Source organism: Canis lupus, chromosome X (assembly GCF_011100685.1).
Source record: "Canis lupus familiaris isolate Mischka breed German Shepherd chromosome X, alternate assembly UU_Cfam_GSD_1.0, whole genome shotgun sequence".
Lineage (NCBI taxonomy): Eukaryota > Metazoa > Chordata > Mammalia > Carnivora > Canidae > Canis > Canis lupus.
In genome coordinates this window covers 95,023,978-95,044,251 of record NC_049260.1, presented here as the reverse complement: position 1 = coordinate 95,044,251, position 20,274 = coordinate 95,023,978, and the positions used below count along the sequence as shown (strand labels likewise).

The 20,274-nt window shown below is 37.7% G+C and overlaps 1 long non-coding RNA gene across 1 annotated transcript; it reads left to right on the top strand.

The window, feature by feature from the left end:
* Nucleotides 1-4,598: 4,598 nt before the first annotated feature.
* Nucleotides 4,599-19,723, top strand: LOC111094919. The gene is made up of 3 exons (XR_005386007.1): nucleotides 4,599-4,751; nucleotides 16,086-16,259; nucleotides 18,780-19,723. It is a non-coding gene; the product is annotated as an uncharacterized LOC111094919 (long non-coding RNA).
* The last annotated feature ends 551 nt before the right edge of the window (nucleotides 19,724-20,274 follow it).

The window sequence follows — 20,274 nt, the reverse complement described above, 5'->3', positions numbered from 1 at the left end:
GAGTATAATGATGGACATGCTTTGCAGCAGAACCTAATATATATACAATATTCTCTGGTTCCTTCTGTCTCTCTTCATCTCTCTGCCTCTGTTTCTCTCTCCCCTTCTTCCTTTTCTCTTTTTCTCTTTTTATACACACACACATACACACAATCTTAAACATCTCACCCTTAAACGTATCAAAAACTTGGGTTTAAATGAGGCACCAAGGGAGTGGGGCAGCGGAAGCCTGTATTTTGTTTGGCTTCCTTCTCATTTGCCTTTGTATGTCAACTAGTATGCACATTACGTGAAATTGCCCAATTAGAATCTTCTGCCATTCACAAATTTCAACCTGAGATCCTTTTAAAAATGAAAGGTATTGAGGAGTAGTAACTACTTCTAATCAATCATGAATCAAATGCAGACAGATGGAGTTATTCTTTCTTTCCATGGAGCCCTAATCTTCATTTTATTCTCATCAAATATTAGGTCAGTGGTTAACAAAACATTGTGACTAAATAATATTTTTACCACTGAGAAAGCAGTGTGATTTAGGTTTACTGCGGGTATCAAGCTACAAAAGAAGTCACGTTAAATCATATTTTAAGGCATCTGGCTATAAATCTGGCTATAAATTTTTTTTTCTGAAGAGATTTGTCCCCAGAAGCTTAGAGTCTAAATGCCCAGACAAGATAAGTGTAGATAAACAGCCAAAATCAACACAGGGAGGTTTAGATGAAATGCTTTTCTTGAATCGAAAGGCTGAGGAGAAAGGTAAAAGACTAGAGTGCACATTGCATTGGAATGTTTTATTCATAGAGTTCTCAGCTCAAACCTCTGAGACATGTAGAGAAACTACTTTCTATACCATAACCTCATTTACTCAATGTAAATGTGGATTCCTATAACATTTCTGGCCTTTTTAACTGCTGGATTTGTTTTCATGATATTATAACGAGATATTTTCCTCTTCAAGTTAGGGAAACTTAACTATTCACACTGATTCCTGTATTAACTTGCAAGACAAAATTGTGAGTGCTAAAACACTAAATTTAGCTTAACACGTATATTTAAATCTATTGAGGCAGATTTTTCCCTTGGTTAGTTTAATTGTAGATCCTTAAGCAACTGTCTCTTTTATTTGGGGTAATAATTTTGATATTTAATTCAAAGAATATCAGTGTTAAAAGGAGCCTTAGAGATCACCTAGTTCAATTCCCTCGTCTTTTAGATAAGAAAGAAAAACTGAGGTTAAAATGAGTTAAATGACTTGCCTACTGTCACATAACTAATTAGTGGCAGAGTTAGGGGCTGTAAACCAGCTCATCTGATTTCAAAGTCCATAATTTTTATGGCACACTGTATGTGCCATACAGTGATGCCACATCTATAGTAAATTTTACCTGTAGTATTGAATACATTGGTGTCACACAGCCCTGTTAAGATCCTGCTTTGCTGAGCCTTGATTTGATACAGAAAATAAATCTGTCCACTTGAGCCCTCAGCCAGCCCAGAGAAACATAGATACCACATGGCAATGACAATTATGAATATGGACACTGGAATAAAGCCAGATTAGGTTCAGATTCTGGCTCTGCAACTTACTGCAAATAAGAGCAAGTTGCTGAATTTATCTATGTCTCACTTGTCTCGTTTGTAAAATGGGAATAAAATTCCCTTCATAGAATTGTTGCTTGAAAAAGAAAATCTGTATAGAAAATTAGAAATCTAGAAAGCTATCAGTAGATGCTAATTCATTACTTTTAAGTCTCATATTCTGAGCCAAACACAATCAGAGCAGCAGATGCATTAGGGTTCAATCAGAAAACTGGTAAGTGTGAACTTTTTTTTAGAAAAAGGATTTTATTTATTTATTCATGAGAGACACACAGAGAGAGGCAGAGACATAGGCAGAGGGAGAAGCAGGCTCCCTTGCGGAGAACCTGATATGGGACTCGATCCTACCATCCCTGGATCATACCCTGAGCCAAAGGCAGACGCTCAACTACTGAGCCACCTAGGTGTCCCTAGTAAGTATGATCCTATAATCAGTTTTGCTGATTTGCTAAGAACTGATGATAGGAAATGTTGGCAAATCATTTTTCTTTTCTTTTTTTTTCTTTTAACTGTCTTAAATGTAACATTACCTTCTTCTTTTATATCTTGTCCTCTTTTTAAAAATTGAAAAGAAAATGGGTATTAGATATTTATTAGGACAAGAAATTGGACTGTAAAGTAGGTACTGGACAAGAGAATATGAATAATTGGGGATTCCCACAGGATCGCAAGTCTTTATATATGTTTACAGAATCTGTACAAAGTGCTGTGGGACACTTGGGTTGCTTTCATATCTTGGCTATTACAAATAATGCTGCATGGGATCCCTGGGTGGCTCAGCGGTTTAGTCCTGCCTTCAGCCCAGGGCATGATCCTGGAGACCTGGGATCGAGTCCCATGTCGGGCTCCCAGAGGGGAGGCGGGTGGGAAAATGGGGGGTATAGATAGAGGGCATTAAGAGGCACAAACTTCCATTTATAAAATAAATACCTCACAGAGATGAAAAGTACAGAATAAGGAACATAGTCAATAATATTTTAATTACATTCTATGGTGACAGATGGTGACTACACTTCCTGAGGTGAGCACTGAGTAATGTACAGAATTGTCAAATTACTATGTTGTATATCTGAAACTAATGCAACACTGTATGTTAACTGTACTTCAATAATATAAATAAATAAATAAATAAATAAATAAATAAATAAATAAATAAATAAGTAAGTAAGAAATCGCTGTGGGAAGTACAGAAGAAGCATCCAATATAAAATTGCCCTCTAGAAACTTTGTCAGGAAGACCAGAATTTTATATATAGAAAACATTACCATTGGTGACATATATACTTTGTTTAAAAAAAAAAAACAGTTGACTCAGTGACTCATTTACACTTATTTATTAGATCAACTCTGAGATTAAGATCAATGTGCCAGAGTGTGCTAGAACCAGCAGAAGAGGCTTAATTAGTGAGGTAGAAGCTGAGCTAGGTGTTGAAAGATGAGTAGAAGTTGAAGAGGCAGGGAGGAGGAGGGAGTGCATTTCAGGGGGAGGAAATAGCCTAAGTAACATGATGGAGAAGGAATTTATAGTGTACATTGGCAGCAGTGAGGAAATGAGTGGGAAAGAAGTAGGATGAGGATAAATTATTAATGGAGCTGCAAGGCTCCCAGTGCCTTTACCTGGGGAGAGGTGAACAGAAACTAGTCTAGCCCACATTATGAGGGCAGGAAGAGAGGCAAAGATAAGATGCTCTGCTTAGTGGAAAGATGATATAGTTGTCTAGAACTCTTCCTGAGCCGTGATTCTGTAAGTGTAGCATAGACAACAATGAGTGTTAGGGTTCCAGAGGTTAACTGCATAGACCAAGATTCAAGCTTCAGCATTGTGGTTTCCAACATTTACAGTGATATTTGATATTTTTGCTTCCTGAGTAAGAAAGGGAGAAAATTACCTTTGCAAATTCCCACTGAGAAGTAGGTTCTGGTCCAGCCAGAAGGGAAAAGTAGCCTTTAAAGCTGAGAGCCTCATTGACTAGCTACAATACAGCTCTTCCCCCCACCTCAGCTTTATTGAGATATGATTGACATATACAGTTGTGTAAGTTGATATGTACAATGTGATGACTTGATACATGTGTATATTGTGAGATGCCTGCAACAATAATGTTACTTAACAAATTCTTCATAATGAGGCTTTCAAAGATGGAGGGGGATCTGTTTTTGTTGTGGAGAGTGTAAGGAAGCAACTGGAAGGATTCATGGTCAACATCATCTTCTGTCACATCTACTCCTCTCAGACTATGTAACAGAGTTGTTGTCAACAGAGATGCTGCATATGGCACTGACCATGGACAGTGGTGGAGTCGATATAGTCCCTATGATTCTACCAAAAAAGGCCACTATCACTTTAGTGTAGCCTTCTCTCCTCCCACATCCACACAGGGAGATCTAATTGGCCACTTAATGTACCAGTTTGCTACTATGGGGGTAAAAAAAAAAAAACCAAATCAAATCAGGAAGTATTTTTTATCAGTTAAGCACCAGCAATTCAAAATTTCTCACAACGTGTCTTGGGAAAGAAACACTGGTGTTAGACTGAAATCCTCACTCTCCCATCTAGCCCAGAGTAATCATTTACAATTGCTTCCGCCAATGGGTTTTGGCTGAAAGTATGTAAGAACCTCACAGCAAAGCCAAACTCTGACCTCTCTATCAGGTTCTCCCTTCAGTGCTTGGACTGCTGCTGCCAGATTCAGTACCTAGTTTCCACTCTGACCTTTGTTGACAGAACAGCCGTATGTGATTTGTTGGCTCCCAGGGTCCTGACATCAGCATATTTCTCGCAGTTCTCCCACTGCCAGTGATAACACCATCTTTTCTTAACAGTTGCAGAGCACTTATCATGTGTCAGTACAGTGCCTTCTTTATGAGCATTGTGAAATTTAATCCTCACAAAAACTTTATGGAATGGATACTGATATTATGTCCTCACTTTTTTTTCTTTTAAACCGAGAAACTGATGCATAGAGAAGGAAGAACCTTGGCAAAGTTAGATAGTGAGCATCAGAGCATGAAGCCTGCATTCCACTCCAGGAAGTCTGATTCCAGAGACCACACTAACGACAACTAGAATATAAGAATTGGCAGCTTAAGATAGTTCTGAATATTCCTTCATTCAGAGCTTCTAGAAGAGAGTAGTAGAAGAACTTCTGTGGGTGAGTCTACCAAAGGCCTATCAATGACAGGCTAGATTATTTTTTTAGGCCCATTTCTGCGAATTTTTGCAATGGCTCATATTATACTACTTAAAAAAAAAAAAAGGTTGGCTAGAAATTTGATTTGTGGGCTAGAGTAGAAAGGGGCTGGAGAAGGATGAATCTGACAGAGGATGGATGGAGGGAGCTGTACTTCACTCTTCACTCTGCCCAGAGGGAAGTGGTTGTTCCAACAACAATGGGCAAATGGAGGTTGTTCAAAACAAGTGCATTCCATGGTCTTTTCCCTTAGGACTATTGTAGTATTGATTTGTTGCTTCAAATTCATCATTTGGTGAGTCAATAATATCGATTGATCTGTGGCTGGGTGCAATACATTATGCTAAGTAATGTGGGGATACATAAAGACATTAGGAATACAAACTTGCTCTCCTGGGGTTGCTAATAAAAAGCATGAATTGGGGACAACACATAGGTAGAAGACAATAGAGCACATACAAGGACATACACACATGGCCAAAAGACATTTGGTGTAAGGCAAAGATCCTCAAGGCTATGCATCAAGAGGGCTCAGAATCACCACCACCACCAAACTTGCAGTGAGCTGCTTTGAATTTTAGTCAATATTTTCAGAAGCACATTTGGGGTATGTCCTTTGAATGTTCACTGAATGGTATCTCTAAAGCAAAGGTTCTCAAATCTGTGCACCAGATTAATGTGTTGATGTATTGTCATGTACAAAAGACCAGGATCCTACTCAGATCTACCGAATTGAAAATCTCCAGGTATCAGGGCCTGGAAATCTATGTTCTTAACAAGTCATTTAGAGAAAAATAATGCTAATATTGTTTGTCTTCATCCGTTTGGGGTGCTATAACAAAACTACCATAGACTAGGTGGTTTAAACAACAAATATTCATTCCTCACAGGTCTAGAACTTCACGATCAAGTCACTAGTAGATTTGGTTTCTGGTGGGGGCCTACTTCTTCGTTCACAGACACGATTTTCTCCCTGTGTCCTCACAGCAGAAGGAACCAGAAAGCTCTTTGGGGTCTCTGTTCAATGGGCCCTGATCCCATTCATAAGGACTCCACTCTCATGAACTATTCATCTCCCAAAGGCCCTACCTCCTAATAGTACCACATTGGGGGTTAGGATTTCAAAGTATGAAATTTTTGATGACACATTCAATCCATAAACACTGTTGACTTCATTTACAATAGGGTGGTGGCATGAGGAATCAAATGAGATAAAAAACCATGAAATTGACAAACTGTAGTTATATTCACTTAGGGTCTTCGGTGTGCCAAGCATCACTCTAGGTGCTCTAATTATATATTCAATTACTTAATTTCTGCTGTGTTCATGTATGTTTCAGCCTCAGCTTCTTCATCCAAGCTATATGGTTTTGAAGAATATCTTTGAAATGTTAACAGTAACTACCTTCAGGTGATGGGATATCGGTGATCTTTATTTTCTTCCTTATACTTTCTGCATTCTGCCATGCTTTTTCATTTGCAAAGATCATGTATTACTTCTATAATCAGAAAAACTTCCAAGCCCATACAAATTACTACAAATTTCTCAATTTCCCAGCACCAGTCTGCATTCACAGTAGTAGCAAATCTGTGGAACATTATTTGAGCAAAATGTTCTGAGAATAGGAAATAGTTGAAGATGATTGGGCTAGATATTAAACACCCTTATCAAAATGTTGCCATAGCAACATTCCTCCATTTTCTTGGAGAATCCCAAGAGAATGAAACCTGGAAGAGAGATATGAGGAAAATTCAGGAGTGTGGGACATACTTAGTTCTAATATTGTACCACAGCGAGAAGTCCCAGTTATTATGAGGCCATAGCACACTACTAAGGAGGATGGATATATGAAAGCAAAGATGGTGGACTACTCTGCAATTATATGTTACTGTTTTCACAATTTTGCTTTATACTGGCTGGATTTGGTCAGTCCCCAAATTCCAAATTATTAATATGAGATGGTCACTAGCTGGGTGTGTATTCTAAATGTGAAGATATTCTAAAGCCTGCCAGAAGTCTATAATGCATCCAGAATGTACCATAACGTTTAGAGATTTGGGACTTGTTCTACATATGCCATTGTGCCTCCTCAAAGCAGAGTGATTTAACAATAGCAACATTAGCAGAAAGTTAAGTGATAGCCAGCAAAGTGCCTTGATGACTGTCAATATAATGGGTCACATATCCTGAATGACACTTATGCATGTCTACTTTCCTGCTTTCTGTCTTCACCCCTTACTGTTGCTTAAGATGACATTTCTGTTTCCTTTCAACTGTTCTTGTAAATTATGGAAATGAATGAATGGTCAAAACCAAATGCAAACTAAAGTGGTTAATGATTTAGAAAAGGAATCCGAGGTGATGCTAGCTCAAGCCCTAGTTTACTTTTAAGTTGTAATTTGAGAAAATAATTACAGCCTGGAGGAGGTAAAAATATACTTAAAAGAAAGATTGGCCCCTTAAAGAGGCCTAAGGAGAAGCCAAAATGAGCTTAGTATTTGTATTAAATAGTTCAGTTCTTCAGATGAAAGCTGGAGCCTCTGTGTGATACCCTAAAAATCCAGTGCCTGACATTCTGAGCCCCTTTTTCTTTTTTTAATATTATTTATTTATTTATTCATGACAGAGAGAGAGAGAGAGAGAGAGAGAGAGAGAGAGGCAGAGACACAGGCAGAGGGAGAAGCAGGCTCCATTCAGGGAGCCTGACGTGGGACTCGATCTCGGGTCTCCAGGATCAGGCCCTGGGCTGAAGGTGGCACTAAACCACTGAGCCACTCAGGCTGCCCAGAGCCCCATTTTCTTGAGAACCCATGGAAATAGAGCATACATTCATCATGGCCTCCCACTGGCCACTTTGTATTCATTTATCCTTTTTAATAACAATTTGTTTTACACTTGGAAAATTATTTGCCTCTTATTGTATGCAATATGGCTCAAGTAGTCAATGAAAGTATTGTGCTCACCGTAAGGATCCTGAGGAATACTTGGGAAAGCAAAATCTAAGAGAACAAAAAGGACTGATTGAAATTTGTGGTATGAGAACCAAGTTTGTATTACTTTGAATATCAGAAAGAATGTGACCTTAGTTTGTACTCCAAATCACATGACATAGGGCATACTGGTAACCAGGAATAAAAAGAATGGAAAGAAATATACCAGTGGTTAGCAGTGCTCATTTCTGGATTGTGAGATGACTAAAGCTTAGTTTCTTCCTCCTCCTCCTCCTCCTCCTCCTCCTCCTCCTCCTCCTCCTCCTTCCTCACCTTTTTTATTTAGAGACTGTGTGTGTACCCAAATGAGTTGGGGGTGGGGAGAGGCAGAGAGAGAGGGAGAGAGAGAATCTTAAGCAGGCCATGGAGCCCAAGATGAGGCTTGATCTCACTACCCTGAGGTTATGACCTAAGCCAAAACCAAAAGTCAGGTCAAAATGAAGAATCTGATGCTTAACTGAAAAAGCCACCCAGGCACCCCTAGTATTCTCTACTTTATAAAAGAAGAAAGGGTTATGTTTATTATATAATATTTAAAATCACATAAAACAGTCCAATATGTCTGCTTAAAAATACCTCAGTACATGTACTGTCCTAGTTTGGGAAGCCAAACAAGGCTTGGTTTGGTAAGATGGCACACTTCTTCCCAAGGTCATTCTCCCAAGCAGCCTGAGGACTTGAAGAATAGGTTTCCTTTCTTGTTTGAGGATCACAAGCTAACCCATTGCTCCTACCACCTAAGATTTGAGGTTTTCAGCACACATAATTCACGTGAATACATAATCCAGCATAAATACTCATGAGAAACTTGAATATATTTGGAGCCAAATCACAAGAAAAATCTCATGATACTCAACTTTTTAAATGCAAATATGTAGCTTCTCACATTATCATTGCTTCCAGTCTGAGTCTGAACCTAGGAATCTCTCTCTTTCTCATCTTTTCTGCCCTTATCTTGAGTCTTTGTTTTTGGTTGAGGCCAAAGGAGAGGCAAATATGGGCTTAATATTTGTTTCAATTGTATTAAATAATTCAGATCTTCAGATGAAACCTGAAGCCTCTGTCTTATAGCCCCAAATACAATGCCTGATATTCAGAGTTCCTTTTTCTTGATCAAGAACAGTCTATTCTATTGTTTCTATGGTCTTCCTTGTCTGATCAGGTTTATAAAAATTTCTCTTAGCTGTTTACAACTCTCTCTCCTGTTGTAAGCAGCCCACATTGTCAAACTGATAATTCATTCTCTGTGCATTTGCAGCATATGTCTTTCGCACAGACCGATGCTAACCACAGGACTGGTTTGCATGTTAATGACAACATCATTTTCTCCCTGAAAGCTTCATGGGCCTTTTTCGCAAATTAAAATATACTTAAGATCCCATTTTAATTGTAACATATCAGAGACTCAAGTTATCCAGGGTCAATCCCTAGTTCACAGTCACTTCTGGGAAGTCTGGTGGGAAGAAGAAAATCTACATTTAAAGTGGTCCTTTTTGGAAATTGGTGAAGCTCAGAATACAAGTACTTGAGTTGTGATTTTTTTTCCCTGAAAACATAGAAGACCACTGAGTAGAAATGTTATATAGCAAGAATCAAAATTTGGGAGGTTTTTACTTGAGTTATTTTTACAGTGAATTTTGTCCAGATACAAAATAATGGTTCCACACATGTATAGTTCACTTTCTAACTTTTATGCTTATCTTGGCTCTCTGAGATGAAGGCACTTAATCCACCTCCTCTGTAATATCTACTCTTAAGACTCTTGGCTATATTAATTTTAGTCTTTTCTGATATTATTTATAACTTTCAGCACATTTCAAAAAATCAGTACCTAGCTGAGGACTGTACTTCATTACTCTTAATGTATTTCATGTCTCCCTAAATAGATTTTAAACCTACTGAATGAAGGAGGGGCACCTGGGTGGCTTGGTCAGTTGGGAACCCAACTCTTGGTTTTACCTCAAGTGGTAATCTTGGGGCTTGGGGGGTGGTGATCTTGGGATCGTGAGGTCAAGACCCACATCAAATTCTGCATCAGCCTCCGTGCTCAGCGTGGACTCTGCTTGTCCCTCTCCCTTGCCCCCCCCCCACCTTGCATGTCCTCTCTATCAAGTAAATAAATGAATAAAATCTAAAAACCAAACAAACAAACAAAAACAACTCCTGAGGGAAGAATTGGACTGAGTCTTTGGATCTAGGTTCTAATCTCAACTTTACTATAAAGAATACCACAGTGGGTATGCCAGATAACATTCCTGCTTTCATGAACCTTACATCTAGTTGGGGCCAGGGAGGAAATAAACAGTAAGCAGTTTGATAATAGAGATAATTTCAGTAGGTGATGAATGCTATAAAGAAAATAAAAGAGATTATGATAGAGATTGATCTATGGAGTAGAGAAGAAACAGTGCAAAGGCCCTATAGCAGGGTGTGTGATAAATCAATATGGAGCATAGTGTGCAAGGACAGGGGTAGGAAACAAAGAGAGGTAGGCAAGTGTAGATCGTGAGGGCTCTTCTGTTGTACAATAAAAATTTGTATTTCATTCAAACTGTGATGGGAAGCCTTTAGACAATTTTAAGCAAGGATGCAGTTTGATCTGTTTCAAGAATATCACTCTGACTGCTGTGCAAGCAAGAGTATAAAGAAAGAGGAGTAGAATCAGGGACACATATTATGGGATAGTGAGTACTACTATCATAAGTGAGAAGGCTTGGATTGGAATTGTAGAAATTGAGACAGGGAGGAATAGTCAGAGTTTGGATATATTTTGGAGGGAGAATTTTCAGGACTTTCTGATGGATTTCATATGGAAGTGATTATGGCCTGAAAAGTTCAAAGGAAGACATGATTAGAAGATGTATTCCTTTAAGTTTATACTATAAAATTCTGAATGATAAACTTAATGTGACTAGAAAAAAATTATTGCTCACATTTTTGCATACTCTGGACAAGACTTGCATTTGTGGTCATCATCAAAGAGCACAGTAACAACTTTAAAGGGAATAATTAGAAACTAGTATTCAGAAGAGGCAGAATGGATGATGTAGTAACATGAGTAATGGCATGACGAGCATTAAATAGATGGTATTAGGGAGCTGTAGAGGCAAGAAGATCTACATTAATTTATAATAAACTGGTTGCAAAGAGCCATGGTATCATGAATAATACCAGTATCACTATGCTTTTTCTCATGCTAAGAGATATGAAATTAGCCAGAAATGGCACATTTGACAATAAAATACACAAATGGATTTTTTCTAGACCTGAACAGGAAGATATAGTGCCTGGACATGACTAGGATTTTTCACATGTATTTTTTATTTAATAAACAAATATAAATGTATCTCTTCTCTACTTACTATTCAAAATCTTCATCTATCTAGTATTCTAAACCTTCATCAATAAATCACTAAACTTCATATAGGCCCACTGATTTTATAGTATGTTTTAAAATTAAGTTGTTTATATAGTCAGAGAGGCCCCACAAAGTACAAGAGTACTTACCCAGGCTCCTCTACCCTACAACCTAGAAATGGCCCTATTTCTGTTTATCCAGGCCACCCACGTTCTATTTTCTTCTTTTAAAAAACTTTATTTGACAGAGAGAGAGTACATAGGAGCAAGAGGGAGGGGAAGAAGCAGAAGCGGACTCTCCACTGAGCAGGGAACCTGGTGACGAAGAGGTGGAGCTCCATCCTAGGACGCTGGGGTCATGACCTGAGCCAAAGGCAGATGCTTAACCAACTGAGCCCCCCAGGCATCCCCTAAGTTCTATATCTCTCCCTGTACTATGAATTTTCATTTCTCTCTCATACACATATCCACATGGTAATTTTCTTTTAATCTAGTATCATCAATGGAGATATTCTAAAAATGTTAATTTTCAGAAAAAAAACCTTAAACTTGCTTCTTTAAGAACTGAAATGTTTAGGAAGGTAACATGAAATGGATTATATTTTCTACAAATTCATATCTAAGATGATAAAATAATCTAACAGAATATAAAAAATTTTTGCTTGATGATTGAAGAAACAGATCAGTATGACCATCATATATCAGACCATGAAATACATTATTATGTCCTTGCTGTTTATTGAGATATGTTATCAATATCTTCAAATAAGCCTCAAATTTCAGTGCTTTTAATTGCTTGAATATAGTCTTAGAGGTTCTAACCTCTAGCTTGCTACAAGAATGCCTGTCATTTTTCATTGTGGTATGTCAGCCTGAAATGACAACTTTCTTTGTTTGTAGCTTCTAATTTGCTGTTTCAAATATTCTATAGATTGGAGAATGAAATAAGTAAGTTTATTTTGCTTATATACAAAGATATATAGATATCTATATATTAATAGAGACATATCAATATGTGAATCTGAGCAAAGGATGAAATACTTCTATGCAATAAAGTACTAAAACACTTGGGCTGTAGTTCATGGGATTTATGAAAACTATCTCAGGTTTACTTTTTGGTTTGTTATTTCTAGGATCCAGGTTGAAGTTTCTGGAAAGTCTAATTAATATTCTTGTGTGTGTTTCTATTTGTATGTGTATGTTGAGATCAGATTTTATATTTTGTATACATCTATCTCATATTATAAACATCAGATTTGACTTAATATCCTAAACCAGGGGGAAATGGTTATTAAATTAATTAACGAGGGGCATGTTCATACCTCTGATGTTGACATTCTTCATGTTTTTTTTGAAGTGGTGGTCCTCTTAGTTTATTAGTCTTTAGTATTGGTTAAAAAAAGAAAACTAGTACTTGAATTCTGCCAATGTATTTGAACTGCATAGCCTAGCAGGGTCCCAATCCAAGCCAATAGTTTAACTGAATGAAGGGTTCTCTGGAAGACTCCTGGTTTTATGTAAGAGCAATAGAATTTTAAATGTATCTATTTAATGTATTTACTAAGAGCTGTTACTTGTTTTACAATAAGCTCAGTCATCTTTTGTAGTGCAAATTTGTACCTTCACAACCCAGGGCTCCTTCCTTATTAAACCCTCAGAGTCAAAGAGTGCCTGTTCTTTTGGCTTTCTTAATCCACTGGTACTATGCACCAGTACTGCAACAATCCTCTAATCTCCTTTGAAATAATGAAACTTCTCTTTTTCCTCTGAAAAATCTAAAGTCAGGACAGCCTCACTCTATCCTCTGGACTCTCACCTGTGTCCCTTGTTCCATGAGTTATTCACTGTGACAGATATAAATGAACTACAAATCTTTGAGAAATAGCAGCAATCTTATCTTTCTTTAATTCCCTTTCCTTTATAAAAATGACTTTAGTTACCTTTCTAGCCTATAGGAGAATACCAATCAAAGGAGAGTCCCTAGGAGTCTTTTAAGCTTTCAGGTCGGCATTATGTTTTTGAAGAAAAGAACTCTGCAAGGATTCAGAAGACCTGGCTTATTCTTTGTGTTTCCTTGGTAACTCATTTCTTGACCTTGAATAAGTCACTGAAGGCCTCACTAGGCCTCAAATTATTTACTGTAAAAATGGGTATATTTCCTGATTAATGTATGCTGCCCAATTTCATTTCCCCAATAATGTTGAAATTTACTCATGGGAAGAATCTCTCCTTTGATTCATGGCATGTATTATGTGGTGATTAGGTCATGAGAGTGGAGCCCACGTGAATATCCCATTCATAAAGCCCTTTTAAAAGAGACCCCAGAGAGCTCCCTCATTCCTTTTGCCATGTGAAGACACTGTGAGAAGATGGACATCGATGAACCAGGAAGTGGGTTCTCACCAGACACAGAATCTTGGACTTCCCCAGCCTCCATAACTATGATAAATAAATTTCTGTTGTTTATAAGCCACCTAGTCTATGATAATTTGTTACAGCAGCCCAGACAGATTAAGATACCACAGACGCATGTGTAGCAATCCCCTACCTTACAAAGCTTGAGGGATTCCCAGACATGAGATGCAGTGGCTGCCATTGAACATAAGTCCCTCAGCTTATGAAGATGATTGCTACCCTGCTAAAGCTAGTGCTCAATCTCTATTTTTCTTTCTCAATCTCAATCTCTCTGTCTTGGCAGGGGTAAATAACCCTTGAGTTCAGGAAAGGGTAGGAAGGATGGGATATGTGTTGATTGTACATTTAAGACAGTGGTTCCTTTCTGACTCTTCACTAAGAGTCTTGTCCCTAGCAAACTTTCTGTTATGGACTAAATGTTTGCCACCACCAACCCATATTCCATATGTTGAAGCCCTAACTCCCAATGTGATGGTATTTGGAGATGGGGACTCTGGGAGGTAATTAGGTTTTAAGGAAGTCATGAGGGGCAGCCTGTGTGGCCCAGCAGTTTAGCGCCGCCTTCAGCTCAGGGTGTGATCTGGAGACCGGGGATTGAGTCCCACGACAGGCTCCTTGTATGGAGCTGTTTCTCCCTCTGCTTGTGTCTCTGCCTCTCTCTCTCTCTCTCTCTCTCTCTTTCTCTGCGTGTGTGTGTGTGTGTGTGTGTGTGTGTGTGTGTGTGTGTGTCTCTCATGAATAAAGAAATAAAATCTTGGGATCCCTGGGTGGCGCAGCGGTTTGGCGCCTGCCTTTGGCCCCAGGGCGGGATCCTGGAGACCCAGGATCGAATCCCACGTCGGGCTCCCTGCATGGAGCCTGCTTCTCCCTCTGCCTGTGTCTCTGCCTCTCTGTCTCTCTCTGTGTGATTATCATGAATAAAATAAATAAAATCTTAAAAAAAAGAAATAAAATCTTTAAAAAAATAAGGAAGTCATGACAGTGGAGTCCCCATAATGGGATCAGCGTCCTTATAAGAGAAAGAGATACTAGAGCTCCCTCTCTCCAAATGCATGACCAAGGAAAGGCCACATGAGCACATAGTGAGAAGGTAGCAGTCTGCAAAATCAGGGAGGGGGCTCACTCTCACCAGAATCCAACCAATCTGGCACCCTGATCTCAGACTTCCAGCCTCCAGAACTGTGAGAAAATAAATGTCTGTCACATAAGCTACCCAGGAATGGTATTTTGTTATAGCAGTTCAAATGAAACAAAAATTCATAAAAAATGGGTAAAACTATTTAAGTTGCCTTGTTTCACTTATCACTGGAAATGTCCAATTCTCACTATTTGATTTTTTAATAAAAAAATCCACTTAGCCAGTCACATGTGTGTATGATCTGAAAGCCCCAGCACTGCAGCACAGCTGAGGAACATGTGTGGCTTAAATCAATTCCTGTAATGGTCAAAAAGACAAGCCTGGGGGAAAGGCAATCATTTTAGAGAGGAAATGAAGGCCTGCATACTACTCTATAGATGTGCTGTGAGATTTTCAACCAAATTGCCCTTCCTTTTTGCATGCTATTTAATCCTAATAAAATAACTCCCTTCTCTCAAGTGTCCCCCTCCCCCTGTGTCCCTGTGCTGTGCTGTCTCCCTCCCACAGGCTTCCTGCAATTTACAGAGGTGGTGTCATCTGCTCTAAAACATCTAAATAACTTGCCCTGTTTTGAATAAATGTGTTCACCATCTATATACCACAGCTTTACAACCTGAGTCATAGTACTTACTTTGTTAGCAATCTTTATTAATATTTCATCAGCCATTTTCTTTCCAAAAGGATGAGGTTTGCACTTTTCCTGCCATGCTGAGAGGGAGTGATAGAAGCAGAAAAGCTTACTGATTTACATAAAGATTGCAAACTATTATTCTCCTAGTAATTTTAAAGTGCACACACTGCATACCACTTTCTGATGGAATCACATCCCTGCCTATTGAGCCTGACATGCATGAAATCCATCATTGGAGTTGGCTTTCTAAAGAGGGAAATCACACTTCTTACAGGGGAAGTAAGGAGTGCTATCTTTTAAGACTGCTTTTCAAGGAGAGCCAGTGGGAATCAATGGAGTCAAACTTACAAAAAATTCTATTCAGATATCCATTCCACTAAAATTAGCATAGGTTCAGGTCAGGCATACTTCCAGAGACTCCCTCTCACATCCAATTCACATCTACTAAAGGGTAGGAAGCCTAATTACAGACTCCTTGCAGCTTCCACCTCCTCTTTATCTCGATGGCTCTGCCTAGTCAAAGTTTTTCAGCTGTTCAAATTGCCAATCTGACTTTGTTGATTATTAAAGTTACTTCTCAGAACTCTCATGTTTTTTATCCAATTCATGTCATCTTGTATTTGGTCATATGCCACTATGTACACTGAGAATTTTTGAGTTGCCAACTCCCTCTAGCTGAAGACCATATCTTTATTTTATTTTATTTTATTTTATTTTATTTTATTTATTTATTTATTTATTTATTTATTTATTTAATTTTTAGACAGAAAGAGAGAGCACACAAGTGGAGGGGGGATGCAGAGGAAGAGGGAGAGAGAGAATCCCAAGTGGGCTCCATGCCTATCATGGAACCCAATTCAAGGCTTGATTCCACCACCTCAAGATCACAACCTGAGCTGAAATCAAGAGTCAGATACCCAACCAACGATCCACCCAGGTACCCCTAGACCATATTTTTAAAATCTAGAATGTCCGTCTATCTCAATTTTCTCAGGACAGCCCTTGTTTACTACTTCTATTCCATTCTAACTTAATAGTGACTTTTTTTCTCAAAAGCATTCTGGTTTCAACAATTAATTATATGGTCATTTTATCTAGATCCCTTTTATTGCTGTACCCCCCCCCCCATCTATGCTAAGCAAGAAGCAAAGTGCTAAACTTGTATTTGTTAAAGGGGATCAGCCTTCTTCTCGCCTTGCAATTAATTACATTACTATTATTTATTGCCTATGTTATCTCTGTTGGTGATGTGTCACAGACTTTATATATTACTCATTCAATTCCAACATCTCTGGTGAGGAGCCTTATCTACATATGTTAAATGAAGAAATTGGTTTAAGTAGAAATTGACTACATGTGTGATAACTGATGTAAAGTTAGATTTCAGCCTTATTTTCATTCCTGGATCGAAATATAGGCAGCTGTCAGCTACTTATATTCATTAAAGGGAACAAACATGGATAATATGACACAGCATATTATTCAAAACCAAACAGTAGATTATTTTGTTTGAATGAAGATTTCACTTTCTGCCTATAATGTTTAATCTGATGTTGCTGTTCTTTTCTTCTCCCTGAGTTCATACATACAATTGCATGCAATAATCATTTTACATAGCAATATCAAGTAAAAGTAAAATGAGATCTGGAGAGAAAAAAAGGCAAACTAGAATTATCCTCAGCACAGAGCTTTAGGTACACTTTGGTTAGCCCCTGAGTTCCCTCAGAAATCAAGGTTATACTTGGCTAGAAGCTGCAGTCCAATCAGAAGTGCTTGGGAGCTGATGAAAGGGAAACGTTTGCCCATCCCTCCCTCCTTTCAGGCATAGAGTGAAGCCATTTCTGGGAGGTGAGGCATCTTAGTGTCTCTAGGTGCCCAATCCCTAGAAGCTTCTCAGTACCAAACAAGTTTCAGTTTGTTTAGCAATATACTCTAGGTCTCCTCCTCCAGAGTCTGCTCTCAACTTATCTTTCCAGTCTTATATCTCAGTATACTGCTTCCTGCCATTCACTTCATGGTTACAGCACTACTCATGGTTACTAAATATGCTTTCTACTTCTCAGCAGTTTTCTTGTGTGCATGCCATCACCCCTCTCCTAAAATATCTTCCTCTCTTGTCCTCCTGTATTTCCATGTCCAAATCCTAAATATCTTTTTTTAGGCTGAAGTCAAATACCATTTCCTCCATATTCCTCCTATACAAAAGCAGTATTTCGCTCCTCTGAATTCCCTAAACACCTTAATTTCCCTATATGGTTTGTATCACCTCATACCCTGCATTATTGTGCACAAATCTTACAAGATTGATGAAAGTGTAAGATATTTATTTATTTACCTATCTTTAAGGTATAGATGGGGAACACTAGGAATTTAGTTAATGATTAATGCATGAATTAATGTGTCCAACTTAAGCCAGTCTAGAGATCAGAACTCCTGTTTTCACCTATGATTGCCCTGATATCCATTGGTATTCAGTAGTGCTCATAGGTAGTTCAAGTGAAGCAACTCAAAATGAACCTATCATCTGGAGTATGCACTGACAAAACAGACACAGTTCTCATCTTAGCACAGAAGTTTTATGACAAATTGATGAATAACTCAAGTTCTCATTGGTTGAACCCTTGTTTTGCTTTATAGTCTCTAATGTCATTAGATTGAATGCCTTTCAGAAACTATAATTACACATCTTTCATCATAATAAAAAAGGTTTGAGTGACATTTAATTCTTAAATCATAATGATATTTTCTCTCTATGAATTATGAGAGCAATGATGGCCTTTGATACCACGATGATGCTATTGTACCAGAATTTTGTCTATAATTCATATTTTCTGTCATGTATAAAGCAATACTAGTATCATGCGAACAGTATCATAATAAATATCTCTTATACTAATTGAAATATTATCTGAATGACTCTCCAGAGCTTTTCATTATTAAATTTAAAAACATTTTCTAACTTAATTTTTTGCTTTTTTTTGGAAACACTTTTGTAGTATCAGTGTACACATTTTCATTATGTGAATATTACAATTCTTAGCCCCCAAACAGATTTAAGTGCCATATGAATAAGTTAAATCAAATTTGAATTTGTTGTGTTCTGGATGAGAGTAAATGGTATAGAAAAGTATATTCTCCTATGCAAAGGTGATCAGATAATCTTAGAGATCTCAAGGTTGAAAAAAAACATTTTTGGTCATCCAATCTACCTTGCCACTTAAAGCAGGCAGGAATTTTTCTATAATGACCCTGACAGGTGACCATCTAGTTTCTGTCTGAACTACTATAATGAAATTTGTTTCTTTGACTTTGGTTTCAGTTCTGTCTTTTTTTGTTTCTTTTGAGGTGATAGAAAACTGCCTCTTGCCTCTTGCCTAAGGCAGTCTTCAAACTTTTGAAAATAGCATTTATCGCCTTTTTTGTTTTGTTTTGTTTTGTTTTGTTTTGTTTTTTTTAGGTAGGCTCCACACTGGGGAGCCCAACTCTGGACTTGAAATCACCACCCTGACATCAAGACCTGAGCTGAAAGCAAGAGTCAGACCCTTAACTGACTGAGCCACCGAGTGCCCCCAAACATTTGAAAATAAATTTCTCTCAGTCTTGTCCTGATTGCTGGTATCCTTGGTTCTTTTTAACCATTACCATACCAAAAAATAAATAAATGAATGATTGAATGAATGACTAAATAAATAACAATTGAATCTAACTGCTTCAGTAAACCTTTTCGGAATGCTTTCCAGTTTGTCAATACTCCTTAAAATACAAAACCTAGAACCAAACGCAGTATAATCTTTGTTGACTGACCTTTATGTGTCAGACTATTGTTACCCATGAATTGTACACTATATTTGTGTTGATATAGATGCCTGGAAATCTAGTACACATTGATAATTCTTTTATATTAGTCTTGTATCAATTAAGACTCTAAGAATCTTTTTCACGTGAATCACCGCCCAGTTTGATTTTCTTTGGGCTATCACTAGAAAATTGATTTTTCTAAATACCTAAAAACAATGCTAATAATGCATACTATTAAATGCAACTTATAAATGCATAACATATACAAAGGAAAACACATAATCCAAACATATATGTTATATATTTATATATACTATAGTAATATATAATAATTGTTGACATTTTGGTATATTTCCTTCCACTTTTGATATTTAGATAATAGAAGCTGTACTGTACTGCTATGGTCTGAATGCTTATGTCCCCCAAAACTCATATGTCAAAATCCCGATGTCCAATGTGATGGTATTCAGAGATGGGTCTTTTGAGAGATGCTTAAGTAATGATAGTAGAGACCTCATGAATGGATCTAATGTTCATATGTAAGAGACCCCAGAGAGATAGCTCCCTTGGCCTTTCTCCATTGTAAGGATACACTGAGAAGTCTGTGACCTGGAAGCAGGCCTTTGCCTGACCATGTTGGCACCTCAATCTTGGAACTGTAAGAAATAAATTTATGTTGTTGATAAGCTATCCGGTTTGTGTATTTTATCATAGCAGCCTGAATGGGCTAGGACACATATGATTATTTTTATGTTCTGGTTTCTCTACTTAACTTATGTCAACAAATGTTTCCATGCTCCTAAAGTTCTTTAAAGGTTGTAAGCATATGTCCTTTATTCTATAGTAATTTGTATTTGCCTTTGGGTAGCATTTAGTAATTTCCCTCTTGAAAGATTTTTGTTTTCAATTTTACTGCTTTAAATATGTTAAATAATGCTGGCACTGAGGCACTTAGGTAACGTGCTGAGGTAATGGATTATCTATTTGAAAAAAGCTCAATTATGCCTTTATCTCATAGGATACAACAAAATAAATTTCATGAGAATTGAAGAGTTATATGTAATAAGAAATGCCAATAACATCTAGAGGAAAATATGGGAAAATTTTTACCTAATGGGAAAGAACTTGTAATCATATAGGAAAAGTCAGTACAT